Here is a 13,998-nt window from a genome sequence, read left to right as displayed (position 1 = left end):
GAAAGGTCAATAAAAAATATAAAATATGAAGAAAAATATACAGGGTGATTAATAACTATTAGGACATAGGCTAAGGGCAGATTGTTTGGACCAAAATATGGCGATAGGACCAAATATACCTCAATAAAATATTGCTGTGGAAAAAGATAGAGGGCGTGGAAGTTGAATTTTTTATAAGGGGACAGAATAATATTTTCTTCGAAGTTCGAAAGTCCTTTATTAAAGGAATTAGAAAAGGCATAGAAGTCGGAGGAGGCAATGTAGAACATTTAATTTGAGTTTATTTTTTTTATGTTACGTTGTTTTTAATTATGCTTTATCGTCGAAATAAATAAATAAAATAAATAAATCGTTACTTCAGATCCCCTTCCGATGCTCTGAACTGTTCAATTGTGTTTTTCTTAAAAACGGATGAAAAAATAAACAGTAAAATTATTAGCGAAAAACGAAAAAAAAATCAACTTTAACGCCCTCTATCTTTTTCCACAGCAATATTTTATTGAGGTATATTTGGTCCTATCGCCATATTTTGTTCCAAACAATCTGCCCTAACCTATGTCCCAATAGTTATGAATCATCCGACTTCCATCTCTTTCCTCAACTGATAAAAAGTTTAAAAGGTCGTAAATTTTCTTCCAACGAGGAGGTAAAAAAAGCTGTGGAGGTCTGGTTTCCAGGGCAAGAAGAAACATTTTTTTCTAGAGACGTTACAAGTTCGCTGTAATAAATGTATCCAATTAAGAGAAGAATATGTTGAATAATAAAATATTTTGACATTGAAATTTTGTTTTGTTCTATAGTAGGCTAAGAATTTTTCAATATATCCCCGTACGTACCATAAAAATATCAGAAATTCAAAGGACCCAACACTTGAAACTAAGTTGGACACTATCTAATGAATATTCTACCGTTTTGTAAAATGAAAGTATGCTTTATATTTTCTCGTATAATAGGCTGTTTTCGAGTATTTCGATGTTTAATAATAAAAAATGTCGACTTTCGATAGTCCCATAAACACTTCAGGTGACAGATATAAATCGTTCAAATTGAAGATAGATCATGTAGCTATTGGGGCGTCAAATGGGGATAGATAGTTTATCCCTATAAATGGTTCAAATTCTTGGAGGATTTCTCATACTGATGTGGATGATGGAAAAACGATCCAAAAGATTGGATTAAAAATAAGGTGCCCATTTGAAATAAGGAAATAGAATAACGTCCAGGATTTCTGCAACACCCTATATATGTGAATTTTTTTTCTATATTTCATTTTGAATCATGAAACTTTTGTATGAATCTTTTTTCACATTGTGGCACAAAAAAGCTGGAGAAAGTGGAGTGGCATTTATTGTATTGTATTGAGCTGTAGAATAAATCCTATAGACAATTAACACGTACAAGAACACGGACAAAATTATATGAATAAAAACATCAAGCTGACGATGATTAAAATTATCGCGGGACCACAACTCAAATATGGTTCAGCGGCATGGGGCTTCGCAGCCAAGACCCACATCAAGAGAATACAGGCCACTGAGAATAAACTCCTTAGAATGGCGATGGACGTACCCTGGTTTGTTAGGAACAAACAAATCTACAAGGACTTGGAATGGGAACCAGTTACAGAATTTATAAAGAGAAAGGCGGAAAGGATATTCGACAAAGCCAAACAACATCCAAATGAGGAACTACGAAGATTAGTCGACTACGATCCAACAGAAGAAGCTAGAAGGTCAAGAACCTACCACCGAAGACCGAGAGATCAGTTAAGGATTTAAATGTAACCTATAAAGGATATAGACAGCACACAACTATCAACACGACTGTGATCGTGTCAGAGTCCAGAAACCATAAGAGTCAACTGGTTAATAGGCAAAATGCCCGGAACCTATGAAGAAGCACAAGGTTTTCAGTGGGTCTCAAGCTCAGGAGAGTGAGAGTCCCCATACTTGTTCCCCCTCAGGAGAGGGTGGTTCATCTGTCTTGCAGATTTTCCCCCTGCTACTCAAAAAAAAAAAAAACGTACATAACCTTGATAATATTCGTACTTTTTGAATTACAAATTACGGTTTCTGAATTACAATAACACTATTCAACAAGGGTTCTCCCACCTAACAGATTTATATTTTTTTTGTTAGGTATCCCTCACCTTATTACAAAAATAATAGTACTCACGTTTGTTTATCTCCCGTTATCAAAATAAAAGACATGCGTGAATTCTCCATGTTCGCATTTCTCTGTACCTTACGATACTTTATAAAATAAACAAACTATTCAGTTTCTGACAGCATTAAATGACGTAGAAAAAGAAGCCTGGTTGTCCTTTGTAGAAGTGACCAAAAATTTTCTTGGCAATCACAAATCTCCGCAATATGTAAATATCGTCAAAACGATGTTACAGGCTTATCAAAAAATGGGATGCAACATTTTTGCACACTTTTTGCAATCACATATTAATTTCTTTTCACAAAATATGGGTGCCGTAAGTGACGAGCATGGAGAGCGATTCTATCAAGACATCGCGTCATTCGAAAAACGCTACCAAGGCAAAGGGGAACCCTCTATGCTTGCTGATTATTGTTGATCCATCGTTAGAGAAATACCGGAGTCGTCCTACAGCAGAAAAGCCAAAAGATCTAAGCGATCGGAATCTTTTACACCATTGTAAATATTATAATGCATTGTTTTTGTTAAAAATCATGAATATAATTATTAAAAAACAACAAGAGCTAACTTCGACTTTTTATTTATCGTGCGTTTATACCTTGGCTACAAAGATTAAAAATATGTATATTTGCTTTAGGTGGGAGAACAAAGCTATAATTTTGTCGATCAGTGTAATTAATCTGATTTACAATTGATGGATTCTGAAATTAAATCGACTAATCTGAAGTACAATTGACGGTATCTGAAATAAATTTGACTGATCTGCATTTCAATTGATCATTTCTGAATTACAACTGGAAATGGTGTCGTTTTACAAAGAAACCAGCCTTAACAGATCTGAAGGCTGGGTTTATTGAAATATTCTGTGAAGTATTACTACTTTTCTCGTATTCCTGAACTAAATTAAGTTTTCTTTTGGGAACTCTTTTAACTGTAAGGGAAAATGCGATATATTTTCTAATTATTGGATGCTCCTGGCATCTTTCCTTTCTCGGAAAATCTCTGTTAGGAGGTTGCCAGAGGGATCAGTTCAACATCCTTCATTATCCGAACTTAGTGACCTTACTCCGAAAATTGATTGCCTAGTATTGTTTCCGAAACTATCGACCTGATTTATCCCCAATCTTCAACCAGTTGACAGACCCGCTGTATTCGATTGTAGCGAACGTTAATAGTTTTAATCGGTGCAATATTTCTTATCAGGTCGGGCTTGGCCGTGATCGGCTTGTATCGTAGAATGGCAGCAGAACAGAGCCAACTTGATCTATATGCTTGCGGCAGCCTCGGATGTTGAAACCGTTGAGCGTTCAACAGTTGGAGGATGGTGTACGATACTAAACATCCCGCCCTCCCCTTGTGACTTGACAAATACAGCCCACCTCAAAATGATAGTCGATTTAATTGCATGCCGGGTTGGCGTTGTTGTTGCGATTAGGATATACAGCTACTTGTTTCCGTAGCAAGGCGATAAATTTCGAACGAAAATAAACAAGACGAACATTTGACAAACATCCGCCCAACGTATCGAATGGAGTAATTTAGATTGAGGCATTCTAGTGCCGATGTTCATTTGCTGCGAAAGCCAATGGAGCTTTTAGCGATTCACACGGGAAGGTTTTCTCTGATAATTATGGAAGTTGAGGCAAGTCATTATTTATAACTCTTAGAGAGTGCACAAGCGCAAATCGTATGCCGTGGTGTTCGCAAAATTGACTAGACGAATTTCATGAAGTCTGGATATCGATTTCACAAACAGGATTAATGAATACCTTGACAAACAGGGTAGCACAAAAAATTGCATTTTTTTTTGCTGTAATGATCTCCAGTTTTCTGAGAAAAATTGGAGTTCATTTTAGTGCATTCCTTTCATTTCACATTTCCGCCTTTGAAAATATTTAATTCTCAAATATTCCGTACATTCATTCCGATAGGCAGAGTGAATGTAAAAAACCGTTTATCTGTGTTCAACGTTGTTTTTCTTGCAGCCGTTGAAGATTTCGACGTTTTTCTGATGTTGATATGCGATAAACCGGAGCTGACGACGTTTTTCACTCTTGTCGCATTCTGGAATTTTCAGATTTTTAACGTGGGGGGGGGGGGTGTGCCTATAAAAGCAGATTTTCCCCCGCGACGGTCACTTGAGTTCACCTCGAGACGTTGTAGCAGGTAGATGTGTTGAATGATACCAGTGCGATACGTCATCTCTCGTGTTGTAAAAGAGAAAGTCGAAGTGAAAGTGTACACTAGCGATGCAGTGCGATACGTCATCTCTCGTGTTGTAAAAGAGAAAGTCGAAGTGAAAGTTGACACTAGCGAAGCTACGGAATTTTTGATTCCGTATACGAAACTTCCGAAGTTTTTTGTAAGTTCTATAAGTGTATGCGTTATAGAGCGGAAATTCGTTCAAATTCAGTGTGTTCAGTGTAGAGTCCAGATCACCTCCAAGATCGCTGGTTCCACGGATATCACTGGTGAGTCGATTTATTTTTCTCATAGTATAGAAAATATATAACTTAGCCATTTTTCTTTTGTCTTGAAAAATTTTATTTACAATTTCTTTGAGTAGCAAAGTAATTATTAATTAGATTCTAAAATGTCTGACCATTCGGACTGCGATTCCGTAATGGAAGAAGACGCGCCAGAAATCGCTAATGTCGTGTCCGAACACGATATTTTGAGAGAGGAGAACGCAAGTTTGAAAGCGAGGGTGAATGAGTTAGATAGATGCGTATCTAGCTTAGTTGCTGAGATTAAAAATCTCAGGGAGAGGCTCGAGTTGCAGGAGGGAAATAAGGAAAGTTACTCCAAAGCACTCAAGAAGAACATTATTTTGAAAAATGTCCAAGAAGTGAACTTACCGGTTCAAAAACAGAAGATGGAGGTGGTCAAAACCCCTCAAACCAAAATTTCCCCACCCGCCAAAAGAGTGAGAAAGGATAGCTCCTCGTCAAATGAAGATACAAACAAGAAAAGAGTCTTGGAAACCCCAGACCAAGAGAAAACCACTCCAGTGGAGAGAAAAGAAAAAATCCCCCCTGTGACCCTGAGAGGTACGTCCGAATGGACTTCAATTTCGAACGCGTTAATGCGAAACGGTATTAAATACCAAAGAGCGACGACAGTAAAGGACGGTATAAGAATCGTCCCACAAAGCGCCGATGATCATAGAAGGATGACGGACTTCCTTCATAAAATAAATAGGGAGTTTTACACTCTTCAACGGGAGGAAGAAAAGAAAATATACGCGGTAGTGAGATACCTACCGCTGGATGCAGATATCCCGACGATCCTTGACGACCTCAAGGATCAAGGGATCGTCGATGCTGAGGTCATAAGGATGACCTCAAATAAAACAAAACAGCCGATGCCCTTATTGCTGGTTAAAACCCAGAATAAGGATATCTTCGAGGTGAAAAGGCTCTACAACATGAACTGTGTTGTTGAACCTAAGAGAAGGACGATTGGGCCTGGACAATGTTACCGCTGTCAGCGATATGGACATGCCCAAAGTAAGTGCACTTTTCCATGGAGGTGCGTGAAATGCTCCGGTAATCACAGCTCCAAGGAGTGTACGCTTACCAGGGAGAACGAGGAGCGAAATGCCTCTTGTGTTCTCTGCGGAGAGCAAGGACATCCAGCCAGCTACAAGGGATGTAGCGAATGGAAATTGGTCACTAAAAAGACCAAGAGATCGCCAAGATCGAACCAGACCAGCTCGAGGCCAACACAAAATACACCGAGGCCATCCCAAAACTCTTCGGAAGTGAAGAAACCCCAGGAAACTGCAACCAAAGCAGTCAAAGAGACGAAGAAACCAGAGAAAAAGACGGAAAAGGCAAAAACCGTCAAAAAAGCCGAAACCAGAAAAGGAATTTCTGGAATCACTGAGGAACTGGATAAGTTCACGAAAAACCTCCTCAGCACGATGATGCAGAATCTGGAGAAAGAGATTGAAAAGAAGATGCAGCAAATTATTAAGAATATTTAATGGCTGATACGACGATAAAGAACAATCTCATAATCGTCTCTTGGAACGTCGAAGGATTGAGAGCCCGCAGACCAGAATTCGAAGAACTGATTGAAGAGAAGAAACCGGATGTCATAGCTCTCCAAGAAACAAGACTTAACCCCAACGTTCGGATAGCATTTCCCAATTACGATATCTACTAATCTACAGAAATGATAGACCTAACAGCACAGGTGGCGTTGCTATACTGGCTAGAAGGAATATGGATCACCATTTCGACCAAATATTCAATGGTCAAGAAGTAGAAGCAATATCGATTATTGTGAATACCAATCGAGGACAAGTGAAGATTATTTCGACTTATAAATCACCGGATAAGGACATGCTGGAAGAGGATCTAAAAATGCTACTAGTAGGAAGACACCCGAAAATCATAATTGGTGATCTTAACTGCAAATCGCAGGAATGGAACAGTAGGGTGGAAAATACCAATGGGAGAAGACTGAAGATTTATGCTGAAAAACTTAATGCAGATGTGATAGGACCTGATATACCGACCTACATACCAAGAGTAAATGGACTACCCGATGTACTGGACATTGTCGTAATGAAAGACATCACTGAAGAAATCAGCATTGATACAATAGAAGACGGAACTTCAGACCACAATCCCATAGAATTCATAGTGGGACATGGCCCAAGAAACGAAGAAGAGACACAAACCAAGGATCGCACAGACTGGGAGAAATATAAGAATTTACTTCAGGAGAAAATCACGGAAATTCCCCAAATAAACACCCGGGATGAATTAGATGAAGCAGTTGAAAAATTGGAAAATCAAATAAAAGAAGCCTATGAAGAAAGCACCAAGAGAATAAGGAAACCAATTCCGAAACATTCACATGGAGATACGCCAAGGGATATAAAGGAACTTATAAAAAAGAACAGAAGACTCAGGAAAATCTACAGAACAACAAAAAGAGAAGAAGACAAGAAGAAACTGAATAAGCATAGTCAGATATTGAAAAATGCTTTAACAGAACTGCGTAATAACAGATGGCACCAGAGATTAAGGGAACTGAATACAATAGATCACTCGGCTTGGAAAATGCAAAAACGCTTACGACGAGAACGGACAGTTATACCTCCACTGCATGGAGCAAACGGAATGGTATATACGAGACTTGAAAAAGCCGAAGCACTTGCCGACTCAATTGAGAGAGAAGCCAGAATAAATTACAGAAATGATGATGACAATGAAGATCTAGAAGAAGAAGTGGAGGCAAACGAAGAACTGATGATGGAACCACCGGAAACCGAAATCATTCCAAAACCGGCTTCACCAACAGAAATCAAAGAGATAATAATGAAACTGAAAAACCGGAAAGCACCAGGAGAAGATAGGATAACGAATTATATGTTGAAGAAATTGCCTAGAAAAGGAATAGCAGCCTTGACGAATATAACAAACGGAGTGATGAGGACCGAATACTACCCAAAGAGATGGAAAACTGCAGAAATGATAGTTTTCAACAAGCCTGGAAAGGAACGGAAATTTCCTCAAAATTATAGACCAATAAGCCTATTATCAGCACTAGGAAAAGTCGTCGAGAGGGTTATCGCCAAAAGGCTGAATGAGGAAACAGAAATGTTGAAGATAATTCCACCCGAACAATTTGGATTTCGACGAGAACACTCGACTGAACTCCAATTACTACGGCTCATAGAATACGTCACCGAAGGAATGCAGACCAAACAGGCCACAGGATTAGTTCTGATGGATATCGAGAGAGCTTTTGATAGAGTATGGCACGAAGGCCTAATCTACAAGATGAAAAAAGCAGGATATTCGACCAAGCTATGCAAGATTATAAGGAACTATCTGAGGAATAGAAACTTTTATGTGAAAATAGATGGAGCAACCTCTCAAATCAGACAATTAGAAGCGGGAGTGCCTCAAGGATCGGTACTTGGACCTCTGCTTTATGTAATATACGTCTATGATATCCCGAAGAATGCTAGAAATATGCTCACATTGTACGCAGATGACACAGGAATAGCGTTCAGACATCGACGCCCAGAGATCATACACCGGAGACTGCAGGAAGCCATAGATGAATTACTCAAATGGTGCATCAAATGGAAAATCCAAATCAATGGAAGAAAGACTCAAGCAATATTACTGCAAAAGAGAAGATTGAGGATGGAAGAAAACCTTGAAGTTGATGGAGAAGAGGTTGAATGGAAAAATGAAGCAACATACCTAGGAGTGACGCTTGACAGAGGACTTACATGGAAAAACCACATCAAATGTGCAGTTGATAAAACAAAAGCCGCAATGAGTAAACTTTATCCACTCATAGGCAGAAGAAGTCATATGAATAAGAACATCAAGTTGACGATGATTAAAACAATTGCGCGACCACAACTCACATATGGATCGGCGGCATGGGGCTTCGCAGCCAAGACCCACATCAAGAAAATACAGGCCACTGAGAATAAACTCCTTAGAATGGCGATGGACGTACCCTGGTTTGTTAGGAACAAACAAATCTACAAGGACTTGGAATGGGAACCAGTTACAGAATTTATGAAGAGAAAGGCGGAAAGGATATTCGACAAAGCCAAACAACATCCAAATGAGGAACTACGAAGATTAGTCGACTACGATCCAACGGAAGATGCTAGAAGGTCAAGAACCTACTACCGAAGACCCAAAGATCAGGTAAGGATTTAAATGTAACCAAAGAAGAGCTTAACCTATAAAAGCTATAGGCAGCATACAAATATCAACACGACTATGATCGTGTGAGAGTCCAGAAACCATAAGAGTCAACTGGTGTTAAAAATTGAGCGAAGCCCTCCTCCGACCTCTCTCGAGTCGACGCTCCTGACCAGCTCCGGTGGCCACGTATGGTACTCCGATTCGGCGGTGCGCTGGTTGAACGACGCAGCGGCCCCACTTTCAGTGTTTTTCAGGAGTGAAAAACCACACAATTACACATTTTTCAAAAGATTCTCTTTGTTAGCTCCGTTGAATTAACTTCGCGCTGCTATCAATGTGATTTTGTAACACCTCATTTTTAAGTTCACCTCTTTTAGTTGTTCTCAATTTTTAAGTCTTCTCGCACAATCCTGGTGCTAAATTGTTCGTCTCATAAGGTAAATTACTCTCAGACTGCTCAACATCATACATTACACCATTTTCATGATAATTTCATTGTAATGAAATTAGTCCACGTGCAAGAGATTCAGAATCTAGAAATAGATTCCACTCAACTCAACTCGAACCATTGTCTTCTCAGAACTATATATTTTATTATATTTCACAATTTATATAGATTTTCAGACTTCTCTAGATCTTCTCACATGAAAATGGGTATGTAGCACCAGGATTGAAACTTCTCAAGTCCATCTCAATAAAAATGATTACTGATTCATTGTCTGCTCATAATATTCCTTATTATTAGAATCAGTTTAATCATTTTTAAGACAACTCTTATGATCACCTCGTTATACATATGACTAATTCATGGTGTTGAGTTTCAGATGAATGAATCCTCATCTTCTCCAGGGTGGACCCTGGATGTAGCTGTTTTCTTCAGAACAGGATGAACACCTCAACTTTCGTTAAGCGATCAGTGATAATGCTCGATACACCTCGACCTAGGCTCCACCCTGGAAAGTCTGCTCGAACACTCATGTCTACTCACTTGGTATGGTCTACTCTTTATAATATGTACTCTCATTGTTTCTCTTCTATATTCATTCATCGGACTCAACATGCATGTTAGTTTTCTCAGCCTTCAGCACATCTCAAAATCTACGATTAGAGATTTATTCAACTCAGTACTCTCATGACTTCTCTTAATTTATCAATTGTTTCTTCTATTTTTCTGATGAACGTTCTAATCGTGCTTACTTGTAAGCAGTTCGTCTCTGTAAATGTTGAATTTATTGATAAATTTTTGCACTCTTCAAGATCATCTCACTGTATATGAATTCTATTATGTTCTTCTCAGATTAATTATGATTGTCCTTTTCATTTAATTAATTATTATTGAACTTCTCATTTAATTATAATTTATTGCCCTTTTCATATTATTTTTAATATTCTAGTGCTTCTCAAATTCATTAATTCTGTGCTTCTCATTTAACTTGTGCTACTCTTGTTCTGCTCATACTTACATTAACATTATTGATCAACTCAAATTTAATGTATCGATTTCTCGTTGATGATCAGACTTAGACATTGCAGTTTCACCTCGGGCCTATTTCTCTGTACTCTCGCGTCTTCTCTTTAAAATTCAGTATTCTAACCTTCGCGTTTTCTGATAGAAAAAGGAGGCTCTCGCAATTAATTTTCAATTGATTGCCCTATCACTGTGTAACCGTTGTGTTGATATTGAATTTATTGAACTCCTCAACGTCTAAGTCTGACATCAAGTGACTTCTCATTTGAACTGCTCTGGACCATCTCTTGTTTTTAATTGAATATTGTCTCTCTGAGTTTATAGATGTTGTTAATATTAGTTGCTTTTTACTGTATTAGCTTCATGCAGGTGACATATTCATTTTATGGTTGTGAATGATTCCTAATAAATGTTTTTATACCATCTCCAACTCAATTATCTTTTAATACAGTCCACTACTCTTGAATTAAAAATCATAACACCCTCGATTTTTTAACATTTGGTCCTTCGGGCCGGATAATTGAGTTGGAATTTTATCATCGTTCACTAATCATAGTTCTCCTCTCTGCCCTCTCATGGAATTGTGCACCTCGACCACGAATACTTTGAGTAAGAGAAATTCTTTCTTAATAAGCCTGCTCATGCTTTATCTCCACATCATTCGTCATCTCAAGGAGTCTCTCGAGCCACCTCAAACGCCATCTCAACCGGTTGCTTCGTCCTCGTCTGCTCAGACATCTCATTACCAGTCTTCTCTGGCGACTATTCAAGTAATTCAACTCCTCAATTTCTAATGCTGAACGCCTCCATTACCTCAGATCTTCTCTTCAGTCGACTCCTCTGAAGTAGATCTGTCGCTTGGCTCTCACTGGCACACCTCACTTCCCATAGCTTGGGGAAGTCTCATTTCTCAATACGAGGACAAACATCTGCTCTTGGCTGCTCTTTGCTATAAGATCTTCTCGACCCCTCAATGTTCGTCTCAACTAAGTCCTCGTTTCTATGTATTTTGAGACCCAGCTCTAGACCGAAATCCTCATATTCTCACGATGCCGCCTCTAATGTCGCCTCTTCCAAAGTCTCCTCTAAGATCTGCTCAAAAATAGCCTTCTCATTTAATGGCCAAAACGGCCACACGACCCGCTCAGCCGAGCCGTCTCACCAAAGTCACCTCAAGCCTTCTCATCCAAGCCAACTCAAAAGACCAGCGAAGCCAAGCCAGCCACCTCGAAACGGGCCTAAAGTGCTCAGGCAGTCATCAAAACCCCTCGAAGACAGCTCATCTCATTATCGACCGCTCATCACACCAGTCATCTCGTACAACGCAAGACTCCTCATCGATTCTGGATCGGAACTCTCGTTCATCTCTGAAGACTTCTCAAGACAGCTCAGCCTTCCCCGAAGCCAATCCAAAGTCACCATCGTTGGAATTGGTGGAGCCACCTCAAGATCAAGAGGATCAGTACTGATCACACTGAAATCTCTTCACAATCACAAAACCGTGAATATAAATGCTCATATCTTGTCATCTCCATTTACTAATCTACCATCTTTCAATTGTTGCACACGACCACGTTTGCCACACCTCGACAATTTGAAGCTCGCCGATCCAGAGTTCTACACCTCCAGGCCAATCGACATCATATTGGGTGCTGATGTCTATGGTTCCATCATTCTTCCTCAACTCCGAAAAGGGCCAGATGGGTCAACTCCAACAGCTCAGCTCTCGATCTTTGGATGTTTGGTCCTAGGTCCAATATGCCCTCATCAAGAAGTCTGCTCAAGTATGTCTCCTCAATACCATGCCACTCAAGAATCTGACCTTCAAAGCCTTCTCGAAAAGTTCTGGGAACAAGAAGAAGTCAAGTCCACCTCCATAAGTCACCTCACTGCTGACGAGCAGGAATGTGAAGACCACCTCAAGACCACTCTCTCTCGACTTCCTTCTGGACGATACATGGTAAGACTCCCATTATAATCATCTTCTAATCTTTTGGGATCTTCCAGACAGCGTGCCTTCCGATGTCTCCAAGGACAATTTCGCAAGTTCGAGGGAAACCAAGAATATTGCCAGCTCTACACGGACTTCCTCACTGATTACGAACAACTCAAGCACATGAAGAAGGCTCCCTCAGACATCTCGCATCCCAGATACTATTTGCCGCACCATGGAATTCTCAAACCAGACAGCTCCTCCACCAAATTGCGAGTAGTGTTCAATGGTTCCAGTCCCACCTCAACAGGCCTCTCACTGAACGACATCATGCACACAGGAGCGAAACTTCAGTTAGATGTTATTGATGTATTGTTCTGGGTACGTCGCTTTAAATTTGTGTTTTCCACAGACATCACGAAGATGTACAGACAGATCATGGTGCATCCAGACGATTGGGATCTCCAATGCATTCTCTGGCGAAACTCAGAAGATGAGATAGCGACGTACCACCTCACCACCGTCACCTATGGAACCAAGGCTGCACCTTTCTTGGCCATTCGAGTCCTCCTCCAGCTCATCGAAGATGAAGGTCACAAGTATCCACTCGCCATTCCACCACTCACCAAAGGTCGCTATGTTGATGATATCTATGGTGGTGCAGACACGAAAGAAGAACTCTCAGAAATCGCTATCGACCTGAAAAATCTCTGCATGGCGGGCGGCCTCCCCTTAGCAAAGTGGCAATCGAACTCTCCAAGTACGCTCAAGATGGTAACCGAGGAAGAAATGATACCATCGCCAATCTCATTTGACGACTGTCCTACTTCAACGAAACTTCTAGGCCTCCTCTGGTATCCTCAAGAGGATTACTTCTCATTCAAGATCAACTCAAGCTCATCTGGGTCTGTGGTAACTAAACGTACTATGTTTTCTCATATCGCTCAACACTTTGATCCTTTTGGTTTAGTATCCCCTGTCACGATCAGGGCCAAAATGTTGTTGCAGGAACTTTGGCTCCAGAAACTGTCATGGGACGAACCACTGTCACCTCAACTCACAGAAAGATGGTGTAACATATCAGAGAAGATCTCAAATCATTGATCAATGTACGAGCACCTCGCTGGGTAGGCACCCAAGAAAATGCTACCATAGAACTTTACGGCTTCTCTGATGCTTCTCAACTTGCCATGGCAGCAGTCCTCTATCTCGTAGTCCGCTCACCGTCCACAGGATCCAAAGTCACATTGCTCTGCTCGAAAACAAAAGTAACGCCTTTGAAACGCCTCACAATCCCGCGACTTGAACTCACAGCATCTCTCATCCTGGCCAGGTTAACTAATTATGCTCATCGTGTTTTAGATACACAGATACACTCAACGACTTTGTGGACGGACTCAACAGTCTCTCTCACGTGGATCACATCTCACTCAGCTCGCTGGAAGGACTTTGTTCGAAACAGGGTAGAGCTCATCCAAGACCTAACTCCAACTGCGCAATGGAGATACGTTTCCGGCAAGGAAAATCCAGCGGACAGTGCTTCTCGTGGCTTCTCGTCATCTCAACTACTGAACAGCACTCTATGGTGGACGGGACCACCATGGATTTCCAAGTCACCAGATTCCTGGCCCAATCGTCAGCCGGCAACGACAATTGACCCCGAATCTGAAGCAAGACCCACCAAGAACCTCCTCACGGCCGTAACTCAAGACTACTCGTGGGATCTTATATACAGGTAT

The 13,998-nt window shown here is 40.3% G+C and overlaps 1 protein-coding gene across 1 annotated transcript in view; it reads right to left on the bottom strand.

The window, feature by feature from the left end:
- Positions 1-13,998, bottom strand: part of LOC123308867 (tyrosine-protein phosphatase Lar-like) — a 634,169-nt gene that overhangs the window by 461,307 nt on the left and 158,864 nt on the right. The gene's annotated exons all lie outside the window — the stretch shown is intronic.

This window comes from Coccinella septempunctata, chromosome 1, assembly GCF_907165205.1.
Source record: "Coccinella septempunctata chromosome 1, icCocSept1.1, whole genome shotgun sequence".
NCBI classification, from domain to species: domain Eukaryota; kingdom Metazoa; phylum Arthropoda; class Insecta; order Coleoptera; family Coccinellidae; genus Coccinella; species Coccinella septempunctata.
The sequence above is the reverse complement of the archived record's forward strand: the minus strand, read 5'-3'. Positions and strand labels throughout refer to the sequence as shown.